Source organism: Sapajus apella, unplaced genomic scaffold (genome assembly GCF_009761245.1).
Source record: "Sapajus apella isolate SASKATOON/1434 unplaced genomic scaffold, GSC_monkey_1.0 scaffold29, whole genome shotgun sequence".
NCBI classification, from domain to species: domain Eukaryota; kingdom Metazoa; phylum Chordata; class Mammalia; order Primates; family Cebidae; genus Sapajus; species Sapajus apella.
In genome coordinates, this window is record NW_022436969.1 from 1670828 (window position 1) to 1696307 (window position 25480).

Here is a 25480-nt window from a genome sequence, read left to right on the forward strand (position 1 = left end):
TTACTTCATAACTCCCCCTCCAACCCTCAGCAAATAAGGACCTATTGAGCATCATTATGGTTTTCACATTTTCCAGAATTTTAGATATTTGGAATCCTACTATATGTAACTTTTTCAGGCTGGCTTATTTCACCCACAGTAGCCATTTAAGATTCTTCTATGTCATTTTGTGGCTCAATAGCCCATTTCTTTTTGTTGCTGATAATATTCTATTGTACGAATATACTATGGTTTTCTCAATCAATTTGCCTATTGAAGAACATCTTGATTTCTTCCAATTTTGGACATTTATGAATAAAATTGCTATAAACATTCATGTGCAGATTTTTGTATGGATATAAGTTTTTGTTGTTTTTTATTTTATTAAAATTTTATTATTTGTAAATTGTATTTTTTTATTGCATTTTAGGTTTTGGGGTACTTGTGAAGAACATGCAAGATTGTTGCATAGGTACACACATGGCAGTGTGATTTGCTGCCTTCCTCCCCTTCACCTATATCCGGCATTTCTCCCAATGCTATCTCTCCCCACCTCCCCACCCACCCCGCCCCGCTCCCATTTCCCCCCAACAGATCCCAGTGTGTAGTGCTCCCCTCCATGTGTCCATGTGATCTCATTGAGTTTTTGACTCACCTGGGTAAATACTTAGGGACACAATAGATTATCAGGTAAGACAATTTTAGTTTTGTAAGAAAATGCCTAGAATGTCATCTAAAGTGGGCTGTACCATTTTGAATTTCCAACAGTAGTGATTAAAAATTCCTGTTTTTCTCTATCTTTTTTTTTTTTTTTTGAGACTGAGTTTCGTTCTTGTTACCCAGGCTGGAGTGCAATGGCTCGATCTCGGCTCACCACAACCTCCGCCTCCTCGGTTCAAGCAATTCCCCTGCCTCAGCCTCCTGAGTAGCTGGGACTACAGGTGCGTGCCACCATGCCCAGCTAATATTTGTATTTTTTAGTAGAGACGGGGTTTCACCGTGTTGACCAGGATGGTCTCGATCTCTTGGCCTCGTGATCCACAAGCCTCGGCCTCCCAAAGTGCTGGGATTATAGGCGTGAGCCACAGAGCCCCACCCATTGTTCCCTATCTTTATCAGCTTTCGTTATTTTCAGCTTTATTGAATTTTAGCCATTTTAATATGGTTTATGGTTTACGGTTTGTTTTGATTTGACATTTTTTAATGACATATGATGTTGAGCATTTTTACATGCTTACTTACCACTTTTTTTATATTCTCTGTTAAGGCTTCCACTAAGATCTTTTGTCCATTTATAAACTAGATTGCTTGTTTTCTCATTGTTGCCTTTTTTTTTTTTTTTTTAAAGATGTTTTGGACACAAGTCCTTTATCAGCTGTGAATTTTACAAATATTTCCTCCTAGTCTGTGGCTTGTCTTTTTCTTCTCTAGATAGTGTCTTTCATGGAGCACAAATTTTTAATTTTAAACTAGGACAAAATTATTTTTTTCTTTCATGGATCATGTTTTGATGTTATATCTAAAAACTAATTTACAAGCCTAAAATCACATAGATTTTCTTCTATGTTGTCTTCTAGAAATGTTACAGGTTTGTGTTCTAAGTTTAGGTCTGTGACACATTTTGAGTTAATTTTTGTGAAAGGCATGTAATCTGTGTCTAGATTCATTTTTCTTGATGAGAAAGTCCAGTTATACCAATAGCATCTGTTGAAATAACTATCATTTGTCCTTTGAAGTGCCTTTACCCTTTGTCAGTAATTAGATGGGCTTGTATGAGTTGATATCTGGAGTCTGTATTCTGTGCTGTTCCTTTGGTCTAATTGTCTTATCTTTTTCACTGTCAATACCATACTTTATTATTTTTTGATTTGGGCCATCATTGTGTTTAACCTTTTCTTCTTTCTCTTAATATAAGGTGAAATACTATTGATTTCATACCTTTCCTCTTTAATATAATAACTATATTATAAATGTTATAATAATAATTATTTTAGATGCATCCCACAAATTTTGATGCTGTATTTTTATTTTTATTGTAATAAAAATATTTTAACCCTTCCTTGGGACACCCTCTCTGATTTATGAGATTTTAAGATGTATGTGCATCTTAGTTTCTCAATAACTGGGGATTTTTCAGACATATTTCTGCTACTTTTTTCTAGTTCTATCATCATCACAAAACATATTATAGTTATGAAGCATACTTTGTGGCTATAATGGAATTTGAAATAAGTAGCGGAAAAATATCTGCTTTAAAAAATATTAGCAGGCATGGTGGCTTATGCCTATAATCCCAGCACTTTGGGAGGCCAAGGTGGGAGGATCACTTGAGGCCAAGAATTTGAGACCAGCCTAGGCAACATAGTGAGACTCCATAGGTACAAAAAAGTAGAAAAAAAATACATTAGCCAGGTATAATCATGTGCACCTGGACGATAATACATTAGCCAGGTATAATCATGTGCACCTGGATGATTGCTTGAGCACAGGAGTTCAAGGTTATGGTGAGCTCTGATTGTACCACTACACTGTGACTGGGTAACAGGAGACCCTGTCCCTGAAAAAAAAAAAGAAAATGCTAAGGCTTTTAAAAAAATAGCCATAATATGGTCTATCTTAGTGAATCTTTCATGTGCATTTGAGAAAAATGTGTTTCCTGCTTTTGTTGGGTAGAGTCTTCCATAAATGTCAGTTGGGTCAGGAAAGTTGAGTGCCTTTCTGAGCTTCTGTATCCTGATTTATCTTCTAAATATTTATTATGTTAATTCACAAGAGAAGACGATGTGATGAATATTCTGTTTATTTATTGGCTTACATATATTTTTTTTTTTTTTTTTTTGAGATGGTGTCTCACTCTGTTAACCAGGCTGGAGTGCAATGGCACAATCTTGGCTCACTGCAACCCCTGCCTTCTGGTTTCAAGTGATTCTCCTTTCTCAGCCTCTCAGTAGCTGGGATTACAGGCAATTCTTCTGTCTCGGCCTCCCAAATAGCTGGTATTACAGGTGTGCACCACCATGCCAGGCTGGTCTCAAACTCCTGACCTCAGGTGATCCTTCTGCCTTGGCCTCCCAAAGTGCTGGGATTACAGGTGTGAGCAAACACACCCAGCCCTATTTTGTCTTTTATCCTTAGGTCTCAGCCAATGTCTTCTACATTAGCACAGAATACATTTTTATTCAATGCACTTTGTATTAAAAAATGTCTTAACTTATGTATAGTTTACTTTGGAAAACTATACAAATGACCACAGAGATCCTGACTGGCAAAGATGCACTTTTATCCAGTGACTTATGGTTTTGTAAATGGATGTGAAAAGAATTGGACAAAGTGGTAAATTAGAAATTTACCTCAAATGATTTTTAGAAATACAATGAAATCAAGTTTCATCATACAATATATTTTGCAAGTTATAGTAACCACATGGTCATTATTAAATTACTTAAGCTTCTCCAGAAAACTCAGAGGACCATCTGAATTTTCATCTGGAATGAAGGAATAAATGTCTCACTAAATGCATTTGTATCTTAAGGAGACAATGAAATGCATATTTTTTTCTCTACAATTATGCTACCTGTATCTTGCTTATCCAAATTACACAAATATATTTTAATGCATATTTATTTTTGTCCTAGTGGATGTACTGAATTGCATAGTATAAAATAGAAAGCAAGTGTAGAATATTAGCTCTGATTAGAATTACTCAACAATTAGTTCATCCCCTTCCATGTGGCAATATAGAGAAACATTATAATTACAAAATCTATGTTTCAGTAAAGTAGTTACCTAAAGGTTGTATTAATAGTAACTGGGTTCTCAACAGCGAATGCAGTAAATGTCCTCTCTTTCATGTTGCCACTGGGAGGTTGTGTCTGGACTTAAGGCATTTGAATGCTATAAGAAGTCACATTTGTTAATACCTGAATCAGCAATGGGCTTTAACAGAACCACACAAAAAATTGCTTTAATTTTCCATCTTACACATTAATAGAGGTCAAGTCAGCTGGTAATATTCCACAGACTGACATATTTTGCAGTCAACTCATTATTAGAAGTGTCTCATTTAAGATTCTTAGAGTAGCTTGGCTTTTTTTCTAGGCTGTTACTCCTAGCTGTTTCACCACTTTTAATTATTCCTCCTCTGCATGTATTGAAATGGGATGCCTCAAGGATACCGTGATGACAACACTGAGCAACATTGTTTTCTATATTTTGAGAAGGATATTGTTAGACCACTAGGCAAAATAGAAAGGTGGATTTAATTTGCATCAAATAAATATACTAAAGCTAAATGAATTAAAAATGCAAATACATTATTAACATCCAGCTAAGAATGCTTAGGAATTGTTTTACTTCTAAGTATTCAATCCCATCACCTCTATAGAAAGAAGCATGGCAATCTCTTCTCCAGCAGGGCATATGTCCTGTCAAAACATTGTTATTTTGCATATAAGGTCAGAATGTAAAACACATGTCAAGGCCATTGCTTCCTGCTCCTCTGTGTAGTGTAGCAAGTAGTAAGCATAATATTTTCCTGATTCATCTTCCTTAGACAAAATAAATACTCCTTGGTTTCTATGATTTAAGCAAAGGGAAAATAAGAAAGAAAAATATTGCTTTAAAGGGATGATTTTTTTTAAAAGTAATTAAATAAAATTTTCCCTTATAAAATTCAGTGTGTCATTTTTTATATTAGAAACCCTAAAAAATTTCCATGAACTGAATATTTACTACATTTGAAAATTACGGAATTTTCAACCATAGATTTTCTGCAAGAATTATATGCCCAGGCTTAAAGATAAAGTCCTGTTTCAAAAAAAAACATTAGATAATTTAAATTACCAATTCTGCAATAAACAAAAATCATGCAGTTAGCAACACTATTTAGACTTATACATAATCTATATGATAAATCCAACCAATTAATATTTCCATTATCAGTAGTGATTTTCCAAGATTAACACCAGTATTTGCTAATCTTTTCAAGCTCACTACTGAGATAAGACATTTATTTCAGTAACTTGATTTTTTTTTTTTGCAATCATATAAACTGAAGTTTGAGTGAAACTCTTAGATTATATTTGAGAGACATATTTTGAAAGAACCCTTCATACATACATTATTTGCAATTTCTTGTTTTGAATAGCAAGAAAATCATGTTTTCTATGACTCATAGAATTGTGCCTCCATATCCATGGGTTCTGCATTTGTGAATTCATATACACCATGGAATATTATGCAACCATCAAAAACGATGAGTTTGTGTCCTTTGTAGGGACATGGATGAACCTGGAAACCATCATTCTCAGCAAACTGACAGAAGAGCAGAAGATCAAACACCGCATGTTCTCACTCATAGGCGGGTGTTGAACAATGAGAACACGTGGACACAGGGAGGGGAGCACTACACACTGGGGTCAGTTGGGGGGAAATAGGGGAGGGACGGTGGGGGGTGGGGAGCTGGGGAGAGATAGCAAGGGGAGAAATGCCAGATGTAGGTGATGGGGAGGAAGGCAGCAAATCACACTGCCACGTGTGTTCCTATGCAACAATTTTGCATGTTCTTCACATGTACCCCAAAACCTAAAATACAATAAAATAAATAAATGGGAAAAAAAAAGAACTTCCCCCTTTGAAAAAACCTTTCAAAAAAAAAAAAAAAAAGAAAATATCTGTTAAATAAATTGCATTTGTACTTAATATATACAGGCATTTTTCTTGTCATTATTTCATAAACAATGAAGTATAACAACTGTGTATTTAGCATTTAGGTTTTATAGGAAATCAAGATTATTTAAAGCATATGGGAGGATGTGTGTAGGTTTTATTCAAACTGTTATTTTATATCAATGACTTGGCTGTCCACAGATTTGATATCCAGGTGATATACTGGAACCAATTTTCCATGAATACTAAGGGATGACTGCAATTATATTTCTTCAAGTATATGGACAAATTCTATTTTTACATTTTTAATTCAAATTGATTATTGCAAATCAATTTCCTACATATACATCACTAGTAACTACAAATGGGATGGGGCTTATCTTTCATATCAGAGAATATATGAATCATTAATAAATATTTTCTTACATAATTTGTTGGCAGACTTCGTTAGCTAACTACTGTGTCAAGGTACCAAGGTACTGAAAACCAAATTAATTTTACCTGTAATTATTGTAATATAACATCTATTGATTTTTTCTCATTCACTCATACATTATAAATTTATTTTGCAAATAAATAAACTAATGAATCATTTTCTTTCTCAAAATCTTCCATTTCCTTTAATATTGATATTAGAGAAGAACAAGACGAAAATAGATAATGAATAGTATGTGACCTGAAGCTAAATAATCTAATGCTGAATTTGCAGGTCTTAACAGCAAAATTTCAATTTACAAAGATTAGAGGGAGCTTAAAATGTTTTTGAAATTCATAGATTTCTTCCATAAAGAAAGATAATTGAATAAAATTTAGAAGAGCAGGAAAAAGTTTATGAAGTAAAATCATCATGTAACAAAATTAAAAGACCACAAAACAGGAAAAAATTCTACAAACTAGATGTGAGACAAAGACCTTATGGTGAATAGACAGAATATAATATGAGTATTAAACAGGTATTTACAAATAATGAAATAGCTATAACCATTAAACATTAGGAATACATTTGTCCTTACTATTAAAGAATGGACATTAAAATCACAGTAATAAACCATTTTACCTGTGAGACTGGAAAGTATAAATAGAAATGTCAATACTCATTTAGGAAATGGAGTATGAGGGAATGAACAATCTGTATAATTTAGATTGTAAATTAGGAAAACTTTATGTCATATAAATTTATGGTGTTCTATCAAAATCTTTTAAATTGCCTTCATTATCAACCCAAATGCCAATCAATGATAGACTGGATAAATAAAATGTGGACATATACACCACAGAATACTATGTAGCCATAAAAAGGAATGAGATCATATCATTTGCAGAGATATGGATGGAGCTGGAAGCTATTATCCTCATCAAACTAACGCAGGAACAGAAAACCAAACACTGCATGTTGAATAATGAGAACACGTGAACACAGGAAGGGGAAAAACAACACACACTGAGGCCTGTTAGGGGGTGGGATGGTGGAGGGAGAGCATTAGAAAAAATAGCTATGCATGCTGGGCTTAATACCTAGGTGATGGGTTGATAGGTGCAGCAAACCACCATGGCACACGCTTACTTATCTAACAAACCTGCACATCCTGAACATGTACCCAGGAACTTAAAATAAAATAATAATAAAATAAAAATAAAAATAATATGCTTAATACACAAATAAAGATGGAGGAAAATATAAAGAAAGCTGAATACAGAGCCAGTTTGCAATTAGGGAAGGTGGGATAAAGAGTTGTTAGTAACAGTTGAAATTTATTTTTAAATAAACATTTTATAACGGTATTTGTGTAGTTGAAAGATTGTGCTATTCCATATATTTTCCTAAAATATATAAAACATTACAGTAAATAGTAATAATAAATAAGGTGATAATTTTAATTAGTTATTAATTAACAGGGAAATTACAATTGATTAAAGCTATAGTAAAGATGCCTAGGCACTTACAACCATAGATAAGCATCACTATTAATAAAATAAAATAAAATAAAATGCCTTCATTTACCTCCAGTGTTCATAGTTTGTTTGTGATATCACTTTTGTAATCAGAAAATGCTATATAATAATGTTCATGCATTTTTATTAAATAAACAATGAGGTATCACTTGTAAAATAAATGATTTCTCTGCTATGCTGATAGAACCAAAGGTTTATATTAATCGATTCCTTCTTTCTATTCCCAACTATGATTACAGCTGTCACTAGCATTAACATTGTGTGTATCATCACTTTCCTGCTTTAAAGAAAATAGATAATGGAAACATAAATGACCAATTATGGCTTATTATTGTGTGAATGCCAAATTACTTTTTTCAGGCTATCAGATGGGAATAATACTCACACATATGCACATGCATAGTCATTAACATAATATATGTGGCCTTTATAATCTTTTAATACAAATTGTATCTCAAGTTTCTCTTACATGCTCAGTGTGGCAGAGACAGCTATTGGTTGTGTAATATTCATTCTCCCTTTCTTTCATAATGGTAAAGTCCTAACATTTCCTGGACATACGGACATCCTGAATAAAAATTGAACACCCTGATGGCTTTCCTCTGAAGATTCCAGGTTGGATTTAGAGTCCATCAACTAGACCTACTCTCATGAGTTTTACAAGGGACCAGGGATTTGCATTTGTTTCTTGTGTCATGACTGGTTTGAGCTTTAAGGTTCATCTATGGCCACAGAGTAGAATTCTTGTTAACTAGTCAGCAGCATTATAAGCATAAAAGAGTAAAAAAGTAATCCCATCCTTCCTTTTTATTTAAGTCTAATGGCCTGAAATAGATCTGCAGTCAATATTCTTGGTTTCAGTGAGGCTTCCATATTCCCTACTGTCTTAGCCAGTTTGTGCTGCAATTAGAGAATACCAGAGACGAGGTGGTTAATAAAACAAACGTGTTTTCTCATTGGGCTGGAGGCCAGGAAGTCCAAGATCAAGGCAGATTCTGTGTCTGGTGAGGGTTCTCTTCTTGATTTGCTGACAGCCATCTCCTCCTTGTCTCTTCACTTGCTCTATGATTTGAGTGATGGTGTCTCCTCAAAAGTCATATTGAAACTTAATCTTCTTAATCTTCATTGCAACTAGGTGCACTTTTGGGAGGTGACTATTTCATGAGAGCTCTACTCTCATGAATGGAATTAGATCCTTTATATAATGGCTGCAGCTTAAGGGGAGTTCTTTCTTGCCCTTCCATCTCTTTCACCATATGACGACACAGGATATATTCCCTCTGTAAGACAAAGCAACAAGGTGCCATCTTGGGAGTACAGGGTAACGTTCACTGGACACCAAACCTGTCAGCTTCTTGATCTTGTACTTTCTAACCTCCAGAAACAAGAGAAATAGATTTCAATTATTTATAAATTACCCAGTCTCAAATATTTTGTCATAGCAGCACAAAGGTACTAACACAACTTGGTTCGGAAAAGGAAAAAGAGGAGATAGAAAAACAGAGGGAGAGGAAGAGAGAATTAAGCTATCTACCTCTTCCTTATAAGAGCACTAATTTTATCATAAAGTCTCCACATTAATGATATAATTATGGTCTAGCATCACATACTGACGTTTCAGTTAACAGAAGACCACAGATATGATATAATTGATCCATAAGATTTTAATACCATATTTTTAATGTACCTTTTCCATGTTTAGATATGTTTACATATACAAATAATTATATTGTGTTGCAATCACTGACAGAATTCAGTACAGTAACATACTGTACAGATTTTTAGTCTAGGAGCAATAGGCTCTACCATATGGAGGCTTTACCAGCTAGGTTTGTTATAGTGCCCTATGATGTGTACATAATGACAAAATCACCTAACAATGTGTTTCTCAGAACATATCCCCATAAGTATTAGATTCTTGCCTATTTTATTCAATCAAAAATTAGAGATATAAAAATAAATACTTCTTAACTTACCAAAGTCTAATTGAAATAAGAACTCTTTTTCTTTCCATGTAAAAAGACTATAAATTATTTTAAGTGCTATTACCTCCTTCCTAAATTATTTGCCATTTTATTTTTGCTGTGTATTTTGATTCTACATATTTCTAAATCTCTCAGAGCATTATTATTGTCATTGTTCTTGCTGTTGTTGGATTGCCGGTTTTTGCAGTCAGTATTTGTAAAGTCACTCTCTTTCTTTCCCCTGAAAATGCCTTTACTTTACCTTTCTTCTTGCAAGATATTTATGACAGCTACAGAATTCATGGGTGACAATGGTTTGTTTTTAGTACTTCAAGATACCACTTCATTGTCTTTAGTATGTTTTTTTAAATTAAGTACATTATCATTCTAGTTTTAGTTCCATTGCAAGTAATAACTTTGTTTCTTAGATTTCCTGATTATTTATCTTTAATTTTGGTTTCAAGTAGTTTTTCTATGATAGGTCTAAGAGTAGTTTTCTTTGTATTTATCCTAATTTGGGTTCTCATGCATTTGAATTTCAACAATTTTCTCTTCAAACATTACTTCTTCATTCACACACTTTGTTTCTCTCTATACTTAAGTCAGATATTTCATCTTACTTCTTTCAGATTATTCATTGTCTTTTCAGATGCCTTATTTATTATAAAATTTATTCACTGGACTTTTAACTTCAATTATAATATTTTTCTCCATGATTAAAAATGTTGACTTTACTCAAAGTATCTTTAATTATTTTATATGTAAGCCCGCTTATTAATTTTTTAGAGTCAGCAGTGTTTCTATCTTGCTTTAAAAAACTAATTTACACTTAACAGAAAGACGTTCATCATCTTTGAAGTTTCATTTTGACTATTTAATTATCTACTCAATGTGGAATGTGTTTATGTTGCATATGATGTGAAGTAGGGGATTTATTTCATTTTTATATAGATAATTATATTTTAGCTCCATTTCTTGTAAAACTCTTCCTTTTGTCTCTGATATGGCTTGCCGGTTCTACTATGCATCAGCATTTCTTCCATAGAGATAGGATTCACTAGTCTATTCTCTGTAATTTAGTCTACCACATTTCAAAGAAAACGAATATCAACTATTATGAACAGCTCTTAAATGAAGTATGACTGTATATCTCAAAGACTACATCTCTAATATTATCACATTGGGGATTAGAATTGCAATTTATGAAATTGTGTGTGGGGGGGAGGGAAAAACAGTCCATAGAATCTACCTTTTAAATTTTATATATCTGCTATTTTAAATCTCTTCTTACCTAAAATAGGCTGTGTTGTCTCACCTTCAAATGTAATTTTTTTAAATTACACTGATCTTTATAAATGTCCTAGATTAGTGGTAATCAAATTTTCTAAAACAATCATTTTAAAAACAATATTATCTTGAAACAAATTAGTTAGATAATATAACCTATAAATATAATTTTGTTAATGACCAACATAATGTCCTGAATATAATCTAAAGCATATGCAATATAAAGTTAATTTATAATACATATAAAATTGTCAATATGTAAATACATAGAGCCAAAATAAAGGTAAATTTAGGCATCTCTGTGTAGAAATCACTGTGAGTAAAACAACCAGAAACCTACAGTGATACAAGTGTGTTGTATTAACTACTTAAGTGCTAAATGTTGCATTGCCTTTAGTGATTCCGTCGTCCTTTAATGTTGAGTAACTTTTGTTAAAAGTGAAAATTTCAAAATTATACTTTCCTTTTGATTTACAAGTTAGTTGCCTCCTGGAAAGTTCAAAACATGTAAAATTTAAATCATGTAAAATTATCTGAATTCACATGTGAAATGCTAAATATATAAACTCAGGTAATTATAGGTCAATTTTTATTTACTTGAACATACAGCAAGACATTTACACATCCCATGGGAGCTGCCACAATTCTTTATGTGCAAAACATTTTCACCCCAGGTTGCCAGTGAATAAGTGCCATTACTGTCCTTCCATTTACATTAGAACAATGCCAACACATTTTTAAAATTTTGTCTAGCAGGTGATTCTACATACACACCCTACCTCAAGAACTACTTCTCAAGATTCTTAACACCTGCTCTTTCTTTAATCTGAATATCACTCACTCACATCTCTAAAGGAGAAACTATGGTGTAGTCATCAAGGTCCAAATAAAATGCCCTCCTTCTTGTGAAGGCATCATTTAAGCTCTGAAAGTAAAATGAATCCCTCCTATCATGTTCTGTATAACTATGCATCCTGGTAACATATCCCATTGCAATGTAGGCATTTATTCATGTGTTTCTTTTTTTTTTTTTTTTTGATGTATCTTCATTGCTTTCAAAGGCAAATTTCTCAAAGATCTGTGATAGTATCAGATTCATCTTTCAGACTTCTGCATATTAAATACCTAACTACGCTTTGAGCATATGTTATTTGCTGAATAAGTGAATCAGCATTTTATACATTTTTTGCTCTCGTTTGCTTTCTGCTTCTTTCTTTCCATTGTAAGTAACTATGGTTTTCCTATGCATATATATATATATATATGTATACATACACACAAATCTAATTTTTATAATTCATTATTTAAAACTACTAAAGGCCGGGCGCGGTGGCTCAAGCCTGTAATCCCAGCACTGTGGGAGGCCGAGGCGGGTGGATCACGAGGTCAAGAGATCGAGACCATCCTGGTCAACATGGTGAAACCCCGTCTCTACTAAAAATACAAAAAATTAGCTGGGCATGGTGGCGTGTGCCTGTAATCCCAGCGACTCAGGAGGCTGAGGCAGGAGAATTGCCTGAACCCGGGAGGCGGAGGTTGCGGTGAGCCGAGATCGCGCCATTGCACTCCAGCCTGGGTAACAAGAGCGAAACTCCGTCTCAAATAAAAAAACCACCGACCTATACAAATTATGTTACTAAGTGAAAACAACTTGCACAAACAACTCTTTTAAGTGATTCTCCTGCCTCAGCCTACAGAGTAGCTTGAATTATAGGTGCCCGCCACCACACCCAGCTAATTTTTATATTTTTAGTAGAAACAGGGTTTCACCACGTTGGCCAGGCTTGTCTTAAACTCCGGACCTCAGACGATCTGCCCACCTTAGCCTCCCAAAGTGCTGGGATTACAGGAGTGGACCACCATGCCCGGCCTAGTTTATTTTGTGTATGTGGAAAAAGTTAGTAGATTTTAGTAGTGTTCTGCATTAGCTGCAACCAGTAGGGCTTTATTTAAAAAAAAAAAAAAAAAATCACCCAGAGTAGACTATAAAAACTTTAACCAGGAAACTTAATTCAATTGTCCAAATACAGGAAAGAATAAACTTTATTCACATTAACATAATTGCCTTTTATTATGTATTAATGACTTTAAAATCCTAACATATATAACAGCTGGCTTTTACACTAAAAGGAATGCATCTTTCAGTATTATTCTCATATTAAATGTGTTAATTAATAAGAAATAGCTGGGAAGAAGTATATGAAGGACTAGGATGAAATTTATCTGAATCATGTTTCATCCTGAAAGCTCTCAGACCTCATAAATCACAATTTTCAGAAAGGAGAGCTCTACTGATAGTACTGTAACTCTTTATAAGTAATTTTTCCATTTTGTTCTTTATTATCACTTTTGTTAAGCTCTTAAAAATGAATCAAGCAGAAATATAGAAAAAGTACATTTATTATCCTGTATCCACCATGTATTCACCAATAGCAAAAAGGATAACTTCAGGTTCCCTAGAAATTTAGACATCCTAATGGCCTGCGACCACTTAGAATTTTGTCTAAGCCTTTTAGAAAATGGATATCTTTGCAGTTTGTGTTGAGTCAGTGTTGTAAGGTAGAATTAATACTGCAGTTTGAGTTAAATATATGTATTGTATTTTAAGTCTTGCTTAGCCACTTATTAAGTGTGTGGCAAATAAGTAAAATTCATGGAAATTTGGTTTTGTCATTTGTAAAAATAAATACATAAAATAAAAGAGAAATAATGAAATATAATCTAGAAGAGAATTGTGTTGAATATGTGTGATAATCATACCAAATGTAAAATGTATACTCAATTTTTGCTAAAGTGTGAAGATCACAATCATTTTGAATCTACTAACCTATACCTAGTTCCATCTTAATATATTATGGCTCAAAGAAGTTTAAAAGTGACAACTCACAACTGGGAGTTAAGTTCCTAAGGTGGATTAATGGGATTCCTTCAATATTAACATTTTGTGATTCACTAATCCTATCAGTATGTTCCTTGGCTTAATTTTCAAATGCTATTTGAATCTTCCTTTATTGGAAAAGGTTAACTGATCTGATGCTGAAAATTTCTAAGCCTTAACTTGACATTTTTAGCTAGGGTCTCTAACCTCCAGGGTAGTGTGATGTAGTGATGTAGTGGGACAGCAATAGTCTAGACCTCAGCCAACATTGGCTCTAACCATTGCTATGCTACGTTCCAGCACTGGGGCTAAGGATAAGTCATTGGGGCTTTATGAAATTTAATATCATTTTATGTAAAATGTAACACAAATCTTCCCTTGTCTCAATTTTATAATATTTTACTTATGTATATGTTTATATTTTATATTTATAGAAGTATATACCTATATTTATAATTTAATTACATATTACTATTATTTGGAATTGTGAACATGAAATACCAAATGACAGAGAATATTACTTTCTTTAGAAAAATATATTGACAGGTATGCCTCAATGAAAACAATGCTTCATTGGTAAAAGGAATAAACAACAACAGCTAACAACCAAAAAATCAAAACTTAAACTCCACAAATCTACTGTGACTGAATCAAATAATATTGAGGGATAGCTCTTGAAATTTTTCAAAAAGATATTTAAATCACATTCAGTGGAGTTATAGCTAGTATACTGTATTTTTTAACTCACTCATCCTTGATATAAAAATATTCTATTTAGTCAACTTACAGTTTTTTCTTTCTTTTTTGTCTGTAATAAATTGATATGTGGAAAATACTTTTTTATGTAGAAAAGTAAAATTTTGAAATTAGAATACTGTTGATTATGTATTATATGTATTATGAGTATAATAAAGGTGCCATATAGAAAAAATAAAACCATGTAAGTCAGCCATGTCCCCAGGTCTCTTTTAATGGAATAGACTGAATTTTAAAATTTTTAATAAAAGCCATTCTGACTTGTGTGAGATGATATCTCATTATGGTTTTGATCTACATTTCTCCAATAATCATGATGTGGAGGCTTTTTTACATATACTTTTTGGTCCCATGTATGTCTTCTTTTGAAAAGTATCAGTGCAGAGTAAAAAGAAATGCTTATACAGTGTTGATGGGAATGTAAATTAGTTAAACCATTGTGGAAAGCAGTGTGACAATTCCTCAAAGAGCTGAAAACAGAACTACCACATGACCCAGCAATCCCATTTCTAGGTATATGCCCAAAGGAATATAAATTTTCTACAATAAGACAAATTCATGTGAATGTTCATTGTAGTGCTATTCACTATAGCAAAGACATGGAAACAACCTAAATGCCCATCAATGGTAGAGTGTATAAAGAAAAGGAGGGACTTACACACCATGGAATACTATGTGGCTATAAACAAAACCCAAGATCATGTCCTTTGCAGGGAGATGGATGGAGGTGGAGGCTATCATTCTTAACAAATTAACCCAGGAACAGAAAACCAAATACCACATGCTCTTACTTGTAAGTGGAAGCTAAATGATGAGAACACATGGACACATAGAGGTGAGCAACACCCACTGGACCTATCTGAGGGTACAAGCTGGGAGGAAGAGAGGGTTAGAAAAAATAACTAATGAGTCCTTGTGGGGGTTCACTCAGGATGCAAGGAGAGATTGTAAAATTACAGAATATAGTCACAAACCTTCTTGGGAGGCCAAGAAGTCCGCATAGTTTCAGTAGAAATTTTGGCTGAAGGTAGCCTAATCTCCTTTACCTTTAATTGATAAAGAAAAGCAAGTAACTAGGGAATGTAAGGTAGTTTATCTGAATAACTTGTTTACTCATGTGGTCCTAAAACTAACCTTTAATCTTTCGTGGACTGGATGGCTCTCTCGGGGGTGGGGGGAGGGCAATCTGATTTATCACCCACAAATTGTGTTTGTTTTAGGCCTTGGAACCTAGACTTTGATCATTATCCATAAGTGTGTTGACTCAGAGCCCCTATTATTAAATCTATACCAGATAAATGCCTAGAGTGCCAGCTGGCTGCGGCTGTGGCTGCTTTCTCTCTCAGGAGTGTGATTGAGTGGCCACAGATACCCTTAGCTCACTTTTTTACTGGAGATTTGTGTTTGAGTGAATTTGTTCATCTGTCACTGGGTCAGGGTCTGTGGGTCAGACCCCAACAAATTCTAGGCTTGTTACATGGGGGAGGAAGTAATGTGTACAACAAACCCCACAACACATGTTTTTCTACATAATAAACTGGCACATGTACTCCTGAACTTAAAGTTAAAACATATGTCTATATATATTTTAATACTGACCTCCAGTTCTCTAACATGTGTATGAGTGTTTTAAATTGTATCATGTACCTTGTGAATGCCCAAGTGTTCACAACTGCCCATGTTTCCCCTTCACTCTGTCTTGACTAAACTTTAGTCAAGATACTCTCCTTCTCAAAGTTCAAAGTTCCTTGAAATTTGACTTGCTCCAAAGCCTGAGCGAGCACTAAGATGGAGAAAATGCTTCCTCTACAGCTTATTTTGAAATAAACTGCAGAAAGACACATTTTCTTTCAAACTGTACTAATTATAATGCTCACTCACTTCTTGCTTCCTGAACTTCTCTTTATCAGTTTCTGCTAAGTTCTACTCATTCCTCTTTATCAAATAACTATACCATCACATATTATAATTTATATGGAAATTTTGTAGTGCTATATAAACTTTTGTTTTAGAAAGAAAACCCTTGGTTAAAAGTGTTTATACTTGGTTTCACACTTGTTAAAGCCTGTTGATGATATCATTTTCGTATATGTGTTAGGTGATGAGGATCTTCTTGACACAAGTTGTTCTTTTTTAGAAAATTTCACTTCAAAAAAAACATTAAACTTTGACCCTTGCATATATTTACTGTCCCTCCTTGGCAACTGACTTTCAGAAAACTCTTATGTGAATTATTTAAATGTCGATTTTTTACTACACATTCTCACATCTAACACAATGAGAAAATTTGACAATTCGGTGTGGGGTGAAAAACTGAGGAGATAAAATCAATAGTAAAGAAGAGGAGTGGATACTTTTGCATGTTTCACAACTAAAACTGGACTTAAGGACAGCTAGATACACTAGATTTATTATCTGAATCTTATCTTATTGCATTAGGAAATAAAAAGGCCAGTTGTAGAACAAGAAACCAGTAAATATGTCATAGAGCACAAAGCTTAACCTGAAAGGGGCCTATTTTTGTGTGTGTTTTTTTTTTCTTTTTTTTTTTTTTTCCTGTTCAGCACGTCTCAGTTTGAAAAAAATATTTCAATAACGTTTCTGTGCAACAGAGGGTAATTAGGTGAAAATGACCTTGAGGTTTATGCCACTTTTAAAACAGCCACTTGGCAAATCATTGCAGGCATGAATGTCAGCTTAAGATAGATGTTTATAGGAAAACTGTGAAATGCAATCTGTGAATGGAAACTTCATCTTCTGACCATGTATGGCAAATCTTAGGCCTAAAAGTCACTCTTTATTATCTCATACTGATAAGTATACAACAGCTTTCATAAGAATTAGTAGATGAGTCTCTCAAAAGAACTAGTTTAAAGCTCCCATTTTCAAAACAAGTTCTGCTTTTCTACAAATATCATATCCTTCAGTCTAAATTTCGTATTAAAGAGATTAGTACTCTGAAAATTAATATGTATTTCACTTTTTATATACAATGACATTTTACAATGTGCCTTAAACCTCAGCCTTTCTAAACAGCGTATCTCCTTCAAATACAACGTTTTTCATGACATAATATTTTCATTTTTAAGCCAGTATTTTTGAAAAGTAAGAATGGCGATTTCTGTCTAAAACAATAACACTTTCTTGTTGATCATAGTTTTAATCTCACCTTATTGGTGTAACATATGTGTTGTAGGGAGCAATGTTGAAAGTGTTTCTATCATATTTAGTTTTCCCAGTCCAACTGGAGTGTCAAGAAACAATTTCCACTAAAATTAAAATGTTCAAATATCTGGTAATTAGACCCTGATCTCTATTATCTATAGAGAGTAACATGAATAGAGATATGATTAATATCACCTACATCAGACTTATTTATGATTTTAAAAAAAGTACCCCTGAAACATGGTAGATTTAGTGAATGCATTTTTATTGTGAAGAAACATGAAACAACCCTCTGGTGGAAATACATTAGAGTACAATTAATGACATGGGCTGATAGTATGATAAAGTAGGATGTCAGAAGGAATTTGAGTATAGGAATCAGAACACTGTAACTGCAATCTTACAAATTAATCACTAGTTGCAGGACTGGTAATGTTGCCTACTTTCCACACCATTGCTATGAGGATGAATAAAGACTAATTTGAGTTAATGTGATTTAAAACCAAGATATATCCCACTGAAATGGGAAAGTTCCCTGATCCCCCTCACAGGACGTGCAACCGGAGTGTGGCTCATCTGTTCTGTTGCCCCTCTAAGGTTGAGCATACAGATGGGCAAGTGCAAAGGCCAGGGTGAGTGCTTTGGGCTCCAGCCATGCAGCAATGTCTAGGGGTGGGTGCCTGCAAACCCAGTGTTACAAAGCTTTTTCATCTTTGCCGCCCTCAGAAGGCTTGAGTGTTAAACAGCTCAATGAACCCTCTGCATTTTCACAAGGGCAGAGGGCCAGTGTGACAACTTTCCGTAATCCAAGCTCTTGTCCAGAGTCCTGGAAAAATGGATCACACACAGATTGGAAGGATGAATGAGAGGTGGAATGGTGGAGGTGGCTTTCAGTGGGATGGATGGGGAGCCAGAATGGGAGATGGAGTGGGAAAGTGATCTTCTTCTGGAATTTACCTGCCCAGTGGCCGGATTTCTCTCCTACTGCACCCAACTGAACTCCTCTGGGCATTCAAGTGTTTCTCCTCTTCTTTCTTTCTCTGTCCAACATTCCACTGTCTGACTACTGGTCTGCTGGCTTGCTGATCTGTTTCTGGAACCTGGGGTTTGTGGTTTATATGGGTGTAGGATAGGGGACATGGCAGCCCAAAGGCAACTTTTTTGTTGTGAAAACAGGAATGCCTGTTAGGGCTGCAGGTCTTCAGGCTTGAGGTTGGAGCCTTTGCTGGGGAACCACCCTCTTGTACCCAGTATTTCCCTAGTAAAAAAGATAAAATGATTATAATGATAACAGGAGTAACAATTAATATAGATAAATCATGATGAAGTTTTTAATACAAATACATTTTAAAAATTTGACAAAATAAATGCATCGAAATTGTTCATTGTACCGTATATAAGAAAATATTACTGCTTTTTTGGAAATATACATTGAAATATTTAGAGTAATTGATGTATTTAAATTACTTTCAAATCATTTATGATAAAGCACTCCAGAAAAATATTAGCAGCCAGTAATCTGGGTAATGGTTACAAGAGGCTCTTTGTACTACTCTTACAACTTCACTGTAAATATGACGATATTCTAAATAGAAATTGAGGATAATCTTACTGTGTAATTTGTCACATCAATAGACTAAATAATTTTAAGAAGGTCAGAATAAAAGGATTTGATAAAATTCAAGTGCACTCATGATTTAGAACTCAGAAAAATAAGAGTAGAAGGGCATATCTGTAACCTGAAAAAAGCATTTAAAAAATATATTCACATACTTTAATACTTTATTGTATTTCACATACAATATAACATATTCATTTCAAATATAAGATGAGATTTGACGTCTGTGTAAGTCCTATGTAATCACCAGCACAATCAAGAAATAGTATATTGCTATTGTCCCACATAAATTCCCTGATTCTCTCTTGCACTTGATTCCTACCAACCACACCCTACCCCTAGACAAAGACTAATATTCTTTCTGCCACTATTGATTAGTTTCCATTTCTATTGCTTCATATAACCATTTTCATATAGTTTGAGATCTTTGGATCTGACTTAATTTTAACAGGATAATGTTTTTTGAGACCATTTGAGGTTTTTGCAGTTTGCTTGAGACTCATCAAAGTTGTTGCAGTTTATTTCTTTTTCTTGCTGACACATTTCCACTTCTTGGGTAAATACCTAAAAGGAGAATCAATAGGTCATAAAAGTCTATGTTTAACTTAGAAGAAACTGTCAAAATATTATCTGAAAGGATCATACTATTTATAGTTCCTCCAGCAATGGATAAGAGTTTATCTATTTCTTCTGCAATATTTGGTATTTGATTTTCATCATTTTAGTGGGTGCAAATTTGTATCATATTGTTTTATATTGCATTTCTCTGATGCCAAATGATGTTGACGGTCTTTTCTTATGCTTATTGACCATTCTTAAATTTTCTTTTCTGAAATGACTTTTAGATTCTTTTACTATTTTCTGTACTTTTTTGCTATTTTCAAGTCTCTTGCTGTTTTGCTGTCTTTCTTATTGTTATTGGTTCTAAAGATTTTTATATATATATAGTTATAAGCTTTTTATCAAACACACATACAAAATAGTTTCTTCTAGGTTATAGCTAGAATTTTTGTTCTTTTAAAGATGTCTTTAGTAGAACAGATAATTTAATTTTGATAGAGGGAAATATTTCCTATCTAATAGTTTATACTTCTTGTGTACTATTTTAATCATCTTTGGCTGTTCCAAATGTGTAAAATATTTATTTGTTATATATTTTCAATTAATGATTGTATAGAGCAGTGGCCTTCAATCTTTTTGGCAATATGCATACATAAGGATTAAAGAGAATATAATGAAGAAATGCATGCCAATGAATATGAAAAAGATAAAGTGAAAAAGCTTATAGAAAATTATGTACTACAAATGGTCATTCAACAAGTAGATAATCTGAGTAGCCCTATAGTAAAGAAAGATGTTGTATTTATGTTCGAAAATTCAGACAAAAACAATTAAAATCTAGGAACAGATGACTTCATTGGTGAAGTCGATCAAATGTTTAAGAAAGAAGTAATGCCCGGTGGCTCAAGCCTGTAATCCCAGCACTTTGGGAGGCCGAGGCGGGTGGATCACGTGGTCAAGAGATCGAGACCATCCGGGTCAGCATGGTGAAACCCCATCTCTACTAAAAATACAAAAAATTAGCTGGGCATGGTGGTGCGTGCCTGTAATCCCACCTACTCAGGAGGCTGAGGCAGGAGAATTGCCTGAACCCAGGAGGCGGAGGTTGCGGTGAGCCGAGATCGCGCCATTGCACTCCAGCCTGGGTAACATGAGTGAAACTCCGTCTCAAAAAAAAAGAAAGAAGTAATGCCAATTATACGTTTTCCAAAAAAGCAGAATCAATGCTTCTCAACATTGATGTCCTTCATGATACTGAAGAGGTTTAATTGGATTAGGTGTTAGTTTTTCTTTGCAAATGTTCTTCCTATATCTATTGAGAGGATCATATGTTAATTCTTTTTTATTATTTTAACAGAGATAAACATGGTTTTATTTTTGAATATTAACTTCAATTTCAATTTCAATATAAAAAATCAACATGACATTTTATGCTGTAATAGTCATACTTAAATTTGGACCAATAATAATTGCTATATTCTGAAAAGATTTTTTTAGAACATCAATAAATAAAATGAATTAAATGGCCATGCAAATAAAATAAAGATAATTAAAAATTAATTAAATATTTATCAAGCAAAGTGTGAATACTCTGTACAAATAGAATTTTCTTTTTTCCTTTGGAGAAATTTTAGTGCACAATGGCTTATTTTGTAAAGATTTTATTAGCTAACCAAACCACATTCATGGCGGTACAAGGAGAGAAGTTATATTGGGGGTTAAATTATCTTAATATTTGGAACCAGACAAGAGTTTACAGGTTTTAATTTTTAGATGAATCATAGAAGCACATAGGCTATTTGGAAATACAGTTTTTCTATTTTTACATGCTACCTTAATTTTGAAGAATGATGTCTGACATTTGTTAATTTAGTTGCTTATATATTTATCTCATAAGCATTTATTGAAAGATTACTAATGTTCTATCCTTGGGATAAACTTTGGAGATATAACAGTAAATAAGAAAGACATAATTACCACCTTTCCACAGACTAATTTAGAGAGTTGGAGAAGATCATAAGAAAAGATAAAATATGAAGTGTCACTTACGCTATTATAAACAGGCAGATGGGCTGGGCATGACTGCTCCTGCTTGTAATACTAGCACTTTGGGAGGCTGAAGCAGGTGGATTGCTTGAGCCCAGGAGTTCGAGACCAGTGTAGGCACTATAGTGAGACTCTGTCTCTACTAAGAATACAAAAATTAGCAGGTTGCAGTGGCTCATGCCTGGAGTTTTAGCTGTTCAGGGGGCTGAGGTGGGAGGATTGCTTGAGCTCAGGAGGCTGAGGCTTCAGTGAACCAAGATTGCACCACTGCACTGAGTGACAGAGTGAGATCTTGTATAAAAAAAAAAAAAAAAAAAAAAAAAAAAAAACCAGCTATAAAAGTACATGATAGGGACATTTAATTCAAATATAAATTTTGGTGAAGGAACTGCATTTTGGCTTAGTTTTGAGGGATGACTGATATTAGCCTGGTTGCTGGAGCTTGTACATGGAAGAAAGAACATTCAGGCAGAAAAACAGCAAGTTTTAAATGAGACATAGAACATTTGAGGAAATAAAAATCACAAAATTAAAAAAAAAAAATAATGTTCTTATGGATGTAGCCTGGATTCCGAAACCTTAGGAGGCAGTTGGAAGAAAGTCAAGATATGTAGAATGTAGTAGAAGCTGAAATGGTTAAAAATGGTGTTTAACAAATGTGACTAACTAGATATGAGTGTAGAGGACAGCCTCAAGGATGACATTCATTGCTTTAGCCTTAGAAGCTGGGCTAATTAGAGATACCATCTGAAGAGGATAAGTTTCATTTTGGGCATAGCGACTCTCAGGAGCTTATGATACACCAGTGGTTGGTGGTTAGACATATGAGTCTGAGTGGAGGAGGAGACTGAGCAGGATATAAAGACTTGACATCATCAACATTTAGGTAGACAATGCAATTGTGAAAATGAGTAAGTTCATTAGAAGGAAACACAAAGAAGAAACTTGAATGTCTATATTTTAGACAGAACTTGATTATTATTTCAAAGTATGTTAGTTACTAGCCACAGGATTTAAATTATATGACTTGTTAGGGCCTCAAAGTTATCATCTGTAAAATGCAGGGTCTGAGTACTATAATAGAACATATAGCTCTAAAATACAATGAATCCAATAGTGTTTCAGCATATTGTTTTAGTTAGTCAACACAAAAGTTATATATACAACCATCCTTTGATATCCATGGAGGAATTGGTTCCAGGACCCCTGTTTACACATGGATATCTAAATCCATGAATGCTTGTAAAATAGCATAGTATTTGCATATAACCTGCACTCATCCTTCCATAAACTTCAAATAATAGCTAGGTAACATATAACACCTAATGCAATGTAAATGCTACATAAATAGTTATTATTATTGTTTTTATTTGTATTACTTTTTATTGTTATGTTGTTATTTTTCTAGTTTCTTTTTTCTTTTTGGAATGTACTCAATTCATGGTTGGTCAAACCCACAAATACAGAACCCTCAGATATGCAGAGCTAAATGTGTATCCACGGCGGCTAAATGTATAGCCACAGTGGCTTGGCTTGGCTACACCTGGCTGAGAGTTTTATAGTCCTACTGCTACTATGTATTTAATAATGTTGCCTTTATAGCTAAGGAATACAGACACAATTGTTTGTCCTTCCCTATAATTGGTCCAATATGTTTATTTTCCAAATGTGGTTGAAAGAGCATGCATTTATCAATTACCTGCTTTGTGCTGGACATTTACCAGAAAGATTGGTCAGTTTAAGAGAGCTACAACACTTCTTAATTTCTATGTTGATATATTATTCATCTTTTCCTAGGTTCAGCACTTGAGGCTTGTAAACATAGTAATTTTAAAGACAAACAAATATATATTCTTTTCAAAATATATCTCATATTATTCACATTAGAATTAATGATTCTCAACAAAATTCAGTTAGATAATACTAACGAGCGTTAAATTTGAGCTGGTTCCACAGGAGTGAAGGCCTGGTAATCAACTTTCAAACCCAATGCTTTTTCAAGTGCTATATTCTCTGAAAAGAAGGGAACCAAAGAAAACTCCACACTATTCACAAAGTTTAGTTGCTTTTGTAAATGCCATCTGCTTCTCTGTTCAGAAAAATCACTTTCATTATATTTCAAGTCCAAAGTCTCTTTTCTTTGTCTGTGACATTCTTTTTTCTTTATCCAGTGAAAGAATCCACACCAATTTTATGGTGTTTTTCTCCTCTTCTCCCCTATAGAATTCTTCATCTTGCCCCGTGGAAAGGAGCACAGGAACTATTGGTCAATTGACAATTCTTTCAGTTTTACAAGGCACATTTCATTTCTTCCTTTGCAGTTTCAAAGAGTTTTGGGGGAGGAGAAAAACCTCCTATTCACAATCAGGATGGCTTTGTTTGAGATAAAAGTTTCACCCCGTGAAATATCTTTGCTGAGACGTAATGAATAGTATTAGTAATGTGGAAGAGGCTCAAGTGGCTAGAAAATTATCAAAACTTTTAGCAATCAATAGGCAAATTGTGCTTTAGCCTGAATGACTATTACTAAATATGCCTATTCATCATTTGTTAGCATGTTACAGCTTTTGTAAAAAAATATTATAGGACTGGACGTCTCCCACCTCAAACGTCACTGTTACCTAACTATTTAAAGGATAATTTATGGATAATATTGAGATAATAGACAACAGCAATACCTGTTATCTATCTATATCACTAAACATATGTATCTGTATCTAGCTATGTATATGACATTTGGAAAAGGCAAGCCTACACTAAGTGCTGTATTTTTTATTATAAATAACATAATACTACAAATATGCAAACACACAAATAAAATAATAAAATACTGTATCTAAAGCTAATAATTCCTAATTATTTTGGCCTCATCTTCCTTCTTTAACATGCATTTGGGAAGATATTAAGAGGATTGCAACCATTACATAATATTAAAATTATGAAAAATAGTATTAGGGCTCTATAGAGTAATCAACCACAGTTAGGAAGACAGACAAACAGCAAGTTACTAAGAGATTTAGCTTCTGTACATCTAATAAGGGTGTGAACCTCATGTGAATTTGTAGATACATGTTTTTGTTGCTATAAGCATTTTTTAAATTATTGCCAGTTGCATATTTCAATGTTTTGTCACTGAACAAAAATTACTGATTATAAATAAAAGAAATACACACTTAAGCATTAGAGTAGAATAATCGTTATTAAGATTGTATTGAGAGCATTTTAATTTTGGTGGTACAAAAATGGAAATTTGGTTTACATATTACTACTTTGGTCAGCTTGAAATTTGTTTATTGCATACTTTACTGTTTTAGAAATAATAATGAACTTATGCATAGAAAAGAAGTTATAGTGTTACTTTGTGCTAAAACAAAGGAAAGCCTGCATGACACAGTCCCTGCATGTAATATGATAGGAACAATATTAGTGCATTGAAAATAGATCAAAATAGGTAGAACTTTAAAAGCAATGGAATAAAATACCTGTAATCCCAGCACTTTGGGAGGTGGTGGTGGGTGGATCACTTGAGGCCAAGAGTTCAAGACCAGCCCGGCCAACATGGTGAAAACTCATCTCTACTGAAAATACGCAAAAAGAATTAGGTGG

At 33.8% G+C, this 25480-nt stretch overlaps 1 long non-coding RNA gene across 1 annotated transcript; it reads left to right on the forward strand.

Annotated features, from left to right (window-relative positions):
- The first annotated feature begins 800 nt into the window (after nt 1-800).
- LOC116561299 lies at nt 801-24452 on the forward strand. The gene is made up of 2 exons (XR_004273384.1): nt 801-920; nt 24098-24452. It is a non-coding gene; the product is annotated as an uncharacterized LOC116561299 (long non-coding RNA).
- Nucleotides 24453-25480: the final 1028 nt, after the last annotated feature.